Here is a 13,578-nt window from a genome sequence, read left to right as displayed (position 1 = left end):
TGAAGACTTATGCAACTCATGCAACTAATGCACATAGATGCTTTCAGACTCATTCATTATTTTCATACCTTTTTTTCATATTAGAGGCGCATTGTTACTTAGGCATCACACTCGAGCCCATCAAGCATAAATATTTCACAAGGATAGCATATCACACATACATCATTCACATTTCCATTGCATAGAAGGCCATTTATTATTGATGAAACATGTATGTAAACATATGTGCAACAGATAATTAGAAACACTCAAAGTGTTCATAAGGAGTTCATGAAGTACTCACTTTTAAGCTTCTACTACTCACTATCAGCAACTTCAGACATTAGACCTAGGTTTCCATCGAGTAGATCGACAGGCCCTAAATGATAATTTATGAGAACTTATCAAGACCTGTTCATCTAACTCATTTTCTTGCTCTTTGAGCACTAGAATTACTAAGTAGAACTTTGTCATACTTGCTTCGCCAAGCTAAACAGATCTTCTCTTAGGTAGCATAGCGTGTAAGATCATGAATCTTACCTTGAAAAGGGGCATATCAAAGCTTAGATCCATTCCCTAGCCTCAACTCAAGTATCTATCTTGGTTTTCCTTTGATCTAAGCTGAAATGCTCATCGAAGAGGAAGAGGAAGACTCTTCTCTTTGTATTTGATACTTTCGATTTATACAACCCTTGTCGTTATGTTAACTTGACACTTGTTACAATCCTATTCATTAAGCTGTATGGGTCGGTGGTTTACAGTTGTATGGAGACATGCATGACAATCTATCCCCACACATATCTATGTACATGTGACCTCGATACATGACTTGTTCCTGACTACTCGTTAGAATACAATTGGAACTGTTAGTCAAACAAACTTGGCATATATCACCTTTCAAGGTTCCTAGTTTCCTGAAGCATGATCCTTTATTACTCCCATTTGAATTGTTCTCCTTATGGTTCCACCATGAACACCATTGGATAGATAGAACCACATCACTTCATTTTTCTTCTGACTTGTTCCTACAACGAAGGCTTCGCCAAAAGGGTGTGCTCACAGACAAATCATGTAGTCAATTACAACACTTTACTTAGTTAAAGCATATCCCCTAAATCTCTCTCTTCTTTGGACCCTACCCAGTCTCAAGGACTTTGCCGGACAGGGTGTTACATGTCAAGTTTCCATAGGAATAATGGTTGAATATCTAGATAATCAGGATTAGAAAATGGGAGTTTTTCTTCTTCCTTCTTCAAGAAGTACTTTTGTTTATATCTAAAGAAACCTAGAGTATTTCCTTCTTTCACTTAAGCTAAGTTATAGATTTTGATCTTTACCTATGGATGCTCCATGTCAAGTAGTTGCTGCTAATATTACAAGGGAAGTCTGGGTCTGGAGTTTGGAACTGCTGTAGGTGAGAATCAGGTGAGTCTCTAAATTGAATCATGTTTGTATATTGTTTATTCTAGATGCTTCCATGAATAACCATATGAACTGTGAACTAAAACTAGAAAATGATGGTATGATGAATATGCTGATGTGTGAATATTAATTAAGGATTACATGTATGATTCGTCTGAACCTTACATGTATAGAGTACGTGATAAATAATTTGAAGTTAAAGCTTGATTGCATGGGCATGTTTTGAACGTATGAGAAGAATAGTGTGTTAAGCTTAAATGGTGTCAATATATGAAAGGTTTGCTAGTGAGTCTGTCTCTGTCTCCGTGAAGTTGTTTAAAGGGGTCTGTCGAGACTTTAATAACAATCTATGAAAGGAAAATTCCATGACACTATATTGTGTAAGACCATGATTGGTGGGTTATGGCATCATATGGGATGATTTAAAGGAAGGTTATTACTTAATGGGGTTTTTTGCGTGACCCAAGATGATGAGGGGCAAACCTTACGAAACATGAGTCTAGGCGAATGCCTATCATGAACACTCTAGATAATGAAAACATTTGTGGCATATTTGAAATGGAAGCCTTTGTGGTGTATCTGAAATGGAAGCCTTTGTGGCATTTTCTAAAAGAATGGCCCTTGTGGCAACCATCTAAAGGGAACGCCACTATGACGAACCTTGAATGAAAGAAATGAAATGTATGAAGAACTCTAAAAGAATGGAACTTTTGGAAAAATTTGAAGAAACAGTATGAAAGGAAATCTCTAAAATGAAAGTCTTAGCAGCAATGTATGAAGGAAATGCCCTTGTAGTAGATTATGAAGAAACAATCTCTATGGCAAATTCTACAAAGAAGGTTTTTATGGCACGCATAGGATGGGCTACTCTCGTGGCGTAATTTGGAAGGGCTTCTAATGATGAACCATGAAGAACGCTCTTATAGTGGACTTTGTGCTATGCAATTGGCGTATCCTACATTGTCCCTAAAAGCTAACGGTAAGACTAGTAAGTACGAGACGTGTGCATAGGTATAACCTAAGACTAGGAAGTACGAGACGTGTCCATAGGTATAACAGTAAGGTATTTAATATGATTGAGACTTGTATAGAGATAGGGAATTAAAGAGATATAGCAAAGTAATTAAAATATATTTTTGGAATAAATGTAAACATGGTCAGCTCTAAATGAAATACCAATCATCGGTTTATGGGTCTCTTTTTGAAACTCAATGGAGTCATGGCTTAGTGATTGAAGAATGTAGGTAAGGTTTCAAAGACACTGTAGAGATGGAAAAAGGCCTTAGGGTAAGGTATGGAAGTGAACATGAGTATAAGAAAGGAAATTGAGGAAGTAATCGTCAAAGGGAAAATGAAGAATAAAGGTGAAGAGAAGATAATTGAAACACTAAATGTAGTGCGCAAGTAAAATGAGTGTTTGACTCACTAAGTTCTTTCGATCTTACTTTTGTGTGTTATGTTTCAGGTGGGTTTTTTTAGGGTCTTATCTTGGAGAGACGACGCTAGGATTGTGCCAAAGGAGTGTCATATTGGGCTATTATGCATACAGAGCGAGCTTGATGGTGAGATTAAGTCTGAGCTAATAATTATAGAAACTTCTACAATGATAACAATGTAGACTAGGGCATTAGTTTAGTCCTAATTGTAATTAAATTCTCTATGTATACCATTTGAATTTTTTCATTGCTTACAAGTATGTTGTAATATCCCGAAAATTACTACTGTAATACCTCGAAAATTACTACAGTAAGAAAGTAGGTATCTTTGATAGTAAAATAAGGAAATAAAGTGACAAAAAGGGAAATTTTGAGTTATGGCAACATTGGGAATTATATTATGACATATTAATTTAAGAGAGGATTAAATCGCAAAAGTGAGAAAAGTTTTATTGCCCAAGAGTAAATACTCAAAATTTGAGGGATTAAAGTGTAAATATAAAAAATTTGAAGGACCAATTGTGTAAATATTTTAAGGGTGGAATAATCTAGAAACTAAGGAAAATGGATGAATTAGGACCAAATTGAAAACGTGAAGAATTTTGAGGGACTAAATCATAATTTTACAAAATTAAGTGATGACTCAAGGATGGAATTTTTAAAGATTATAAAGGGCAAAATGGTTAATTAGAAGAGAGAGAAATCTAGAAGGCAATGATGATGTTGGTGATATTTTAGATTAATTAATTAAATAAATATTGGTTTATTAATATTTTAATTTGATTTTTAAATGATATTTTATTATTTTATTATTATTCTATTTAGTATATATATGGAAGGAAAGATGAAGAATCTTCATCTTCTTCCCATGCATCCAACGTATGAAGAGAAATGAAATAAAGAAACTTTCTTTTCTTTACAATTTGGTCCTTTCACCAAAAATTCACCCTTTTCACTTAGAAATCAAAAGAATTTTCATATCCATCAAGAGAGAAAGATAACAAGGAGACAATGGGAAGCTTGAATATCAAGTTAGATTCAAGAAATAGAAGCTGGAGGAGAGAGAAAATCAAGTTAAAGATTGAAATCAATAGGACAAGGTAAGAACATCAAGATTTCAACATATTTTTATGTTTGTTATTATTGAAAAAGCATGGAAATGATGTTATAGTAGAGTTTTCTTAAATAATTTCTTATGTTCTTGATATATTAGTGAAGGAAATAAGAGAAAGTGATGGAAAATATTATAGAGAAAATGAATAAGGAAGTTATAAACTTAGTAATCAACATTTTGCACTAAAATAGTTTTGGACGGAAACAGTAGGCTAACTTCGAAAAATCACCATAAATTATGAAAATCGAATTAGAGGATGAAAAAAATATGGAATTAAATCTTATTAAGTATATTTTCTCATAGAAGAAACGGTGTAAGTAACGGAATCGTAAATCATGAGATATAATAAATTATGTGAGAAAAGGTCAGAATGAATACGGGTTCCCCTATTCTGACTTTGGAAAATTATAAAAAAATGGAGAAAAATAATTATGGGCTTAAATTTATATGTTTAAAATCCTAAATAAGTATATTTTCAAGAGAAACAAACAGGAACATCATCCGAATCCTGTAAAAGAAGATAATTAATTTTTAGTGAAGAAGGGGCGGAACTGTCAGACAACAGAACAAAGATGACTTTAAAGAATAAACTGTACTTATTGACTAAACTAATAATTCTGAAAATTTAATAGTAAAAAGATATGTGAGTCTAGTTTCATAGAAAATTAACGTATCTCAATTCGGATTTACATAGATCAAGATATAAATAATTTTGTGACAATTACTCAAGTGAACAGCTTTGAATGCACAAATAAATAAATAGTGAAATTATAGATAATGTTACATATAAGCATGTTATATGCATTACGGATGTGGAATGGAGAGAAGGAGGAGGAAAATATATGATTATTCAACTAGCATGAGTTTTCATTAAAATGGCTAATTTGCATGTTTTAGGTTCGAGACTAAATTGAATAAAAGTAATATTTTAAGGGTAAATTTGTAAAAATGTCAAAAGTGACCAAATTGCATGAAATTAATTGTTTTATTATTTAAATTAATAAATTGAATGAAATATTAATTTATATCAAGATTGAGTGGAAATTGAGGAAAATAGAAAATTACCAAAATGTCCACGAATTTTGGTATTTCGCAATTTAGCCTCGTAAGTTCGTGTAACTTGAATTATATTCTTAGATGATTGAAATATATATATTGGATTGAGAAATTATTTTAATTGTGAATTGAATGAAATGGAAATGAAACTTTGAATTACATGAGTAATTATTGGGTCTTGTAGGCCCTATTTGTTATGAATATAATATTTCGAGGATATGTTGTAAAGAATTATAAACTCACGTTAACAATTTGAAAGTTTTAATCCAGATGAAATTTTGTAACTTGGATTAATACGTATGCAAATGTATGTCTTCTAGTAATGCATCGTACCCTATTTCAGCGTCGAATACGGGTAAGGGGTGTTACAATGTGACATCACTAGATTCAGTCATAACGTTTAGACTGGGTTTGGGGTGTTACATATGTATTTTATTAAGATGTTTGAAATTTAGTAGTTGTAATCGTTTGCAACTTGAATAAATAGGTTTAAGTGCATTGTATTTTAGTGGTAACACCTTAGATTTGGATCTGGTTCATCGGATCAGGTTTGAGATGTTACACCATTCATGCGAGCCTGACAGTGTCTGGCTTGTCCCCTTCACACAACCCTTGATTCAATCCTTGACCCTGCATTCAAGGTAAAAACTCATATAAGTTCAAGTGAATTTAATGAGATTCTGTACAACAGTACTCATAAAAAGCTCTATATATTTTCAGGAATAAAAATAAAATCGCAGAATTTCAAACTCCCTGAGTATATTAGGAGGTTCCACTGATTTTCTAGCTTAGCTGACGTATTGCATTCTCTGAGCAAACTAATGGTGGACACATCTCCTGATTTAGACATAGGCCTGCTATTCTAATAACAATTCCTTTTGGGACTTGACCTTGTCCCGCTTCATCTTAGATTCCCAATTTACTTTTCTTAGTTTGACTAATTGAAGATGACTATATACACAATTATACAAATCGATAATTGTTATTGGCGGATTAGCATATATCTCGCCACAACTGCGGATTCTTACCTTAACCTCTTCATTCCATATTGACTTAATATGGACCTATTGCATTCCCCCGACAATTACCTTTTGAGGACTTAGCCTATTGCATAGAACTCTCATTTTAAGGAAATCCATTTAATGATACCCTCATTCGCGACCCTAAATATGCGATTCGACTAATGATTAAGCACCTTTTCTTTTGCGGACTTGTACATATAAGATAGTCTCATAGGACTTTTCCCACTTCAGACCAAATACCAGGAACTCCCATTAACAGATGGTTCCCGGTAGACTACCTCTTTCTTAGATTCTCCCTGGCAGACTTCCCACCCAAGATAGTGCTTGACAAATCACGGTTTGAAAATAGTTTTCTTACACAACAGAAAATTAAAATTTTAAAAATCGACCTGGTTTGTGATATTTGTAACAATAAACCTTAATCGAATTTGTGCTTGTGTTTTCAGCTTAGTGGATGTTCGTTGTTCTTGGCTTTCAACCAAACAATATTCTTCACTATTCTCATACCACAAACTACTTTGAGTGTGGGCTCGAACAAATTGAATTGAAAAATAAAACTAGAAATTTTTTTCTCTTACTTTAGGGTGAAAACAAAAATTCCCTCTTCTTAATAGAAATCGGTAGAATTGTTATTCTGAAAAAGTATATGTAATATAATAGTTGAGAATAAATTCTCTCTATTTTTCGATAGAAAAACAATCTCTCAAAGTTGTGTTCATAGCTCTACCAGTGCCATCTATTTATAGGAAGAGAAGGCAGAACCCTTTTTGAGTTGTAGTGGTTTATTTCAAATAGAAAAATAACATCCTACTTAAAATAGGACTAGAGTGGATGACACACCCTAGTATTTCTACTAGGGTTGCAACCCCTTCATGTTTATGAGGGGTTTTTGGGCTTCTCTCACATTGGGTCCAATTACGAGTACTTCTTGGGCATTTTTGACCCGGTACTTTGTAATGTGATCCAACCTGATTTAGTTTTTCTATTTTCCCAAAATAAACTTTAATATTTATATATAAAACAATTTTTTTATCCCTATTTTCTTCCAGCAAAATTTTGACGAATTTACCCCTAGTAAAATTTTAATGATTTTGCCATTGGTAAAATTTTGAGAAAATATGTTCAATATTTCACAACTCAACATGTTCACTATGACCAAATGAGTTATTTTCATTTTCGGGCTTCAAAATAGTTTAAAAATATAAACTCATTCTTTCGATCATTTTTATGTAATCCATATAGGATTTCAAATAGATCATTTTCATTTTCATTTCCATTTTTGGAAACCTACATTCATTTCCAAATGATTCCATTTCTCCATTTCGGAGAAAACCATAATCATTCCTGAATGTTTATCATTTCTATTTTCCTATTCATTTTGTTCATTTCTATTCAAATACGCAATTCATTTTTGGTTTCAATGAGCCAGCGGAGGGACTGATTAGACTTATGTAGTTGAGATTCAAATGATTTATAATTAAGTTTTGTATTTTCACCTATTAATTATAAACTCATTTATCACAAAGTCATTCCACAATAGTATCATGACCAAGCTCTCCCCAACGACATACCATTACGAAAGCAACTACTCAGTGCTCATCCAATGACCTTGTCATAAGTATGTTACCTTTATAAGATATCATTGATCTCTTTGGGATGATAACCATTCTCCCAATATGATCCTATTTTATCTCATGGTAACCATTACACCTTCCTTCATGAAAAGTCAATCACTATCAAATAGTAATAAATTCATCCATCTCAAAGACAGACGACCCGTGGCCACGTTTGTTTTTTCATCAACCATATAATGCCGATGAGATCATATCATATACCCATGTGTTGGGCTATGAATTCCACTATTTTGAATGACGCTACATACTGCAGAAGTCATACACCCAATGCACTAGCTTTTGGTTCCTTATCTATTTGAACTCAGGCTTTTACTTACATAAAAGTGTACGAGTTACGCATACATAGTCACCCATCCACTCAGGATTTAGGTATGCCACACTATGAGCATAGTCACCTATCCACTCAGGATTTAGGTATGCCACACTATGACCATAAAAGGTGAATAAATCCATAAAAAATTTAGGATCTATTATGCTTAGGTCCTGTCTGATATACTTTCAGTCTAACCAATCACATTTATGTCTCTATCTTCTGGGAGTCATCCGCTCCGATGCCCAAGACAAAACATCTCCCAATTGGACTTGATAGATGACATATTAATCTTTCAATTAGTTTGCTCATTTCCAATTACACTAAGGACATGTTTAGGTTCATTTACTAATATAAGAAATCTTTATGTATTACGATCCGACTACGTAATATCTCTTAATATTAGTTAAACATTAGAAAACCAGTAAGAAACAATTGCTTCCATTTTGCTTTACGTGAAAAACCATGTGAGGACAATAATACAAAGTATATTAATTTAATTCGTGAAAAATTTTATTAACCAATCTGTTCAAAAAATTACAAGTGTACTTAGATGAAAATACTACACTTAAGGCAATATATCTAACATATAGTCTTTGGCAAACTCCATTCTTAAGAAGGTCCTTGGCGAACTTTCCCGGTTTCTGGTAGTTTTTACCACAGATTCTTAGGATTAAAATCTACCTCATCGATTAGCTTTAGCTCATCCAATGTTGGTTTACTTGCCAAACACTAGCAGACTTAGATGGCAGACACTTACATACTTTGAAGAAAATACCCCTTCCTTTCACATATATCGCATTAAAAATGCTTTTACTGATTCCTTTTACTTTTGCATTATTGGAGGATCCTCTTATTGACATACTTTTCAGTGTTTTTAGACATGCCATGTTCATCATGTCAGACTGCTCACTACGCGAGTCATACAGTGACTTCCCTTTTTATGCCCTGATAGGCTTTCATGTTTACTATCCTGTCAGACTCCACTTTGCCATAAAGTGTACCTGTTCACCATTGGATCATGTCATGTCTAAAGATGGACTTTTGATTCCAAAGAATCAGTAAACCTCTTTAGAGGTGTCGTATTGTAGGACTTATATACTGCTTACATGGTGTCACTTCGAAGGAACTATATAACATTTACAAGGTGTCACCCCCAAGAACTTATATACTATTTACATGGTTTTGCCTCGAAGGACCTATATATCGTAGTCACGATGTTGTCTTGAAGGACAAGATGATAACCATCGTCACGGTGTCACCCTTTCACGCCCTAGTTTTATTTAGTTATTGTTAGTCTATGAACAAGATCGAGTGCTAGCCTAGTAGTTAAGAACAAGTATATCTACCCTTGGGACACAAGTTCGAGTCCCTTCTCCTACATTTTATTTTAATTTCAGCACACCCCTTAGTCAAAACTCATTATAGCCCAAACTACTTGCCATATAATCATGATTCCTCATTCCTTCCATACTTACTCTCATTTTTACTAACAATTTTCCCCTCCTTTCCTGTTCCCCCACTTGTTTCTCTCCTTTCCATTTTCCTCCCATTTGACTTGTTTTTCTTGCCCTTACCACCAAAGAATCTTTATTTTTTTTTCATTTTGGTTTTCTATATTTTCTCTCCCATTTTCTCTACTTCACCTTTTTGTGCCACCACTTTTATTTCATTTTGTCACCGTCCACCATTGCATAACCACACTTGCACCGTTTCCCTTCACTTTTCCCCCTCTTGTGCCTCTATTGCTCCATCACCGGACCTCCATCACCTCTACGCCGCCACTGTTGCCATCTGTTTTCTTCCTTTCTTCTCCTCTCTTCTTTTTCTTTGATTGTAAATGAATCTCTTTTATTCATTATCCCTTTTTTCAAGTGGATATATATATTTTATTTACTTTTCATACTCAACTTATCTTCATGTTTTTCTTCTCTATACCCATTATTCTTCCCCCTACTCAAGATCTTTGTTGAATCGTAGTTTTCAATCTAAACGGTAAAGCGTAAGTGATGAATTGCCCAATTGTATCTCAATTCTTTCTCTTTAATTATTAGGGCCAAATCTTATATGTTCAACTCATGAATATTGTGTTTTCTTGAAGGCCTCAATTCGGATCACTTAAATTTGCATTAGAACAAAAAGATTATTGGATCTTCGTTGAAAGGGTGAGAGAGTATGTTGATTTCATTTGATTTCATAAGAGGACCTTATTAGACTGTTAAGCCGAAATTGACACATATGTGTTTTTGATGTATGTAATATCATTCTATGATTCGATCAAGGCAAGATCTGATTAGATTTGTAACGTTGAAGAGTGGAGGATTAGATCTAGTACTGTGGGACCTTTATTTTAGATGTGGGTTCTAACCATTAAAGGATTGTGGATGATTTATTCATAAATAAATTAAGAGTATATTTAATAATAATTTTCATTTAAAATATTGATTATACTTATGACTAATCGTTTGCATAAGTGATCTTGGTGGAAAATAAATCCTTTATAAAGGATTGCTACAAGTAAGTATATCTGATCTAAGAAATTCGTGTTACCAAAAATGTGTGTATATGATTTGAGAATGTTCGTATGTTTTGTGATATTTAAGCATGCCATTATTCTATTATTAATACTAATAGCATGATAAACCATGTTCACTGAAACTGATACATAAGATTGTATATTTAAAACATGCCACAATTTCTGTTAAAAAATTGATTACATGATAAAATCATGATTACTGAAACTGAAATATTGATCGAATGACAATTCATGTCTACTGTTTCTACCATTGATCTCATGTTTTAATCATGCCTACTATTTCTGCCATTGATCGCGTGTTTTAATCATGCATACTATATTGTTTCTGTTATTGTTAAAGCATGTCATATTGCATTAGGGTTGGGACAATTATGTAAAACAAAAGTACTGGCAGTTTGTTTACAATTCTGTTCGCTTGTTTGCAATACTAGCAGTATATCTGCAATACTGGTGGCTTGTCCATAATACTAGCAACTTGTCTACAATTCTGGTGGCTTGTCCACAATCTGGTGTGTTATTGGCTGGCTGAGTTTTGGGGACATCTTATTATGGTGTGTAGCGGAGTTGAGTAGAAACTTTTTTGAAAAATTTGCACTGACATGTTATTCATGGCATAAACTGTGAATTATGTACAATTTTTAATATTCTATATATTCACTGACTCGAGTTTTATATTTACTATATATTACTATTTACAGGAGTTATGACTCACACTGAGCTTATTAGCTCACTTCTTAGTTTCTGATTTCATTTCAGATAATCCATGAGGTTGGGACTGATCATTCAGAACACACAATCTACTGTGAAAGTACAACATACTATCGACACCAACACTGAACCTTGCGAACTGATCATTCCAAATATGTTCTCATTTAGCTATCAATTTCAGGTCATCATTTTACAACTCTCGAATTCTCTAAAGAAACAATGGCCTAGCTTTCAGTTTAACTAAAACAGAACCATACAATTAAAATTCAACTGAACATTCACCGCTCTCAAGGCAAACAGTGATTTATGGATTAACGTGTCAGTAGCAACGTTAGCTTTTCCTCGGTGATAATCAATTATCAAAAAAATATTTCAATAACTCAAGTCACCATCGTTGTCTCAAGTTCATTTCTTTTTGAGTTATTAAATATTTCAAGCTTTTATGATGATATATACATGGCATTTCTCACCATACAAGTAATGTCACCAAATCTTCAAAGCAAAAATAATCGCGGCCAGTTCTAAATCATGAGTTGGGTAGTTTCTCTCATGTGGTTTTAACTATCGAGAAACATAGGATATAACCTTTCTATCTTGGATTAATACTCAACCTAACCCACTGAGCTACACATCACTATAAACAACATATTCTTTCCCAGATTTAGGCTGAGTCAATAGAAGAGCTTCTGTCAATAAAAATTTCAGCTGATCAAAACTTTGCTGACATATATCCAACCAAAGAAATTCAACATTTTTTGGAAGCAACTTCATAATCGGCAAAGCAATTATCGAAATATTCTTAACGAATCATTTGTAAAATCCATAAAAGCAGTAGGAGCATTAGTTAATTCAAAAAACATTACCAGAAATTCATAATGGTCGTAACAAGTTTGAAAAACAATTTTCGGCACATCGATATTCTTAACTCGCAATTGATAATAACTAGATTTCAGGTCTATTTTCGAAAATACTATTGCGCCTTTCAACTGGTCAAACAAATCATCAATACGGGGTAAAGGATATTTATTCTTTATCATGAATTTATTCAATTATCGATAATCGATACATAGCCTCATGGACCCGTCTTTCTTTTTCACAAACAATATTGGTGCACCCAAGGGAGATACACTCGGCTGAATAAATCCTCTGTCTGACAATTCCTGCAAGTGTGCTTTAAGTTCTTTCAACTCAGTTGGTGCCATTCGATACTGTGAAATAGATATTAAAGCAGTACCAAGCATCAAGTTAATCACAAACTCAACTTCTCGCTCAGGCGGTAATCTCGGTAACTCTTCGGGGAACACATCAATAAACTTATTAACAATTTGTACTTGATCAATCTTTAATCCCAATTCTCAAGTATCAAGTATATATGCCAGAAATGCTTCACAACCATTTCAAATCAATTTTTGAGCAGAGATTGCTGGAATAACTCTAGCAGCGCTGTCTAATCTATCGTACTCAACTATAATCATTTCATCGGTCTGACATTTCAGATCAATTCATTTCAATCTACAGTTCACCATAGCATCGTGATATCAAATTCGTGAAATGTTAACAACATCAAATCAGCAGGAAAGTCACAACCCTGTATTCTTAACAGACACTTTTGACATATTAAGTTAACTATAACACTTAGACATAGAGGATTTGTAACTCGGACATCAAACACAATTGACTCAATAGGTAAATTCTTATCCATTACTAATGCAGTGAAAATATGTGAATGAGTTGACCTAGGGTCAACCAGTGCATACATAGTAATATCAAAGAAATAGAATGTACCGCCAATAACATCGTCTGCTTCCTCCCTAGCTTGTATGGCATACGCTCGAGCAGGTCCTCTAACTTCTGATCTAACAACTATTTCATTGGTCCCACTTAGGTTAGCTCTAATATTACTGCTCTGACTAGGACATCTACCTTTTTTAGGCGTACACAACTACTTTACACTAGCTCATCATTATCTCTTACTTTTCTCAGGAAATTTCTAATGAAATGATCCATTGATCCACATTTGAAACATGCATCTAACTTGGTCTTGTATTCACTAGTACGAAATATTCCACAATGTTCACATACATGTCTTGGAGGATTACAGGCATTGTCGACTCTATCCATAGGTGCTGACTGAAATCTTGAATCATTTTGTCTTAACTTATTTCTACCCGAGAATCCAGATGATGAAGTAAATTGACTGAAAGGTTCTTTCGATTTCTTTGATGGTGGAGCAGAAAATGGTCTAGGGGAACTCTGTTTACTGAATCCCTGAGCTTTTCTTTCATTCTTTTTCTTGTTGTTACATATCTTTTCCATATTTTAAGCCCAACCAGATAACACCACAAACCCTCGCAATTCCAT

The sequence above is a fragment of the Gossypium raimondii genome, chromosome 4 (assembly GCF_025698545.1).
Source record: "Gossypium raimondii isolate GPD5lz chromosome 4, ASM2569854v1, whole genome shotgun sequence".
NCBI lineage: Eukaryota > Viridiplantae > Streptophyta > Magnoliopsida > Malvales > Malvaceae > Gossypium > Gossypium raimondii.
The sequence above is the reverse complement of the archived record's forward strand: the minus strand, read 5'-3'. Positions refer to the sequence as shown.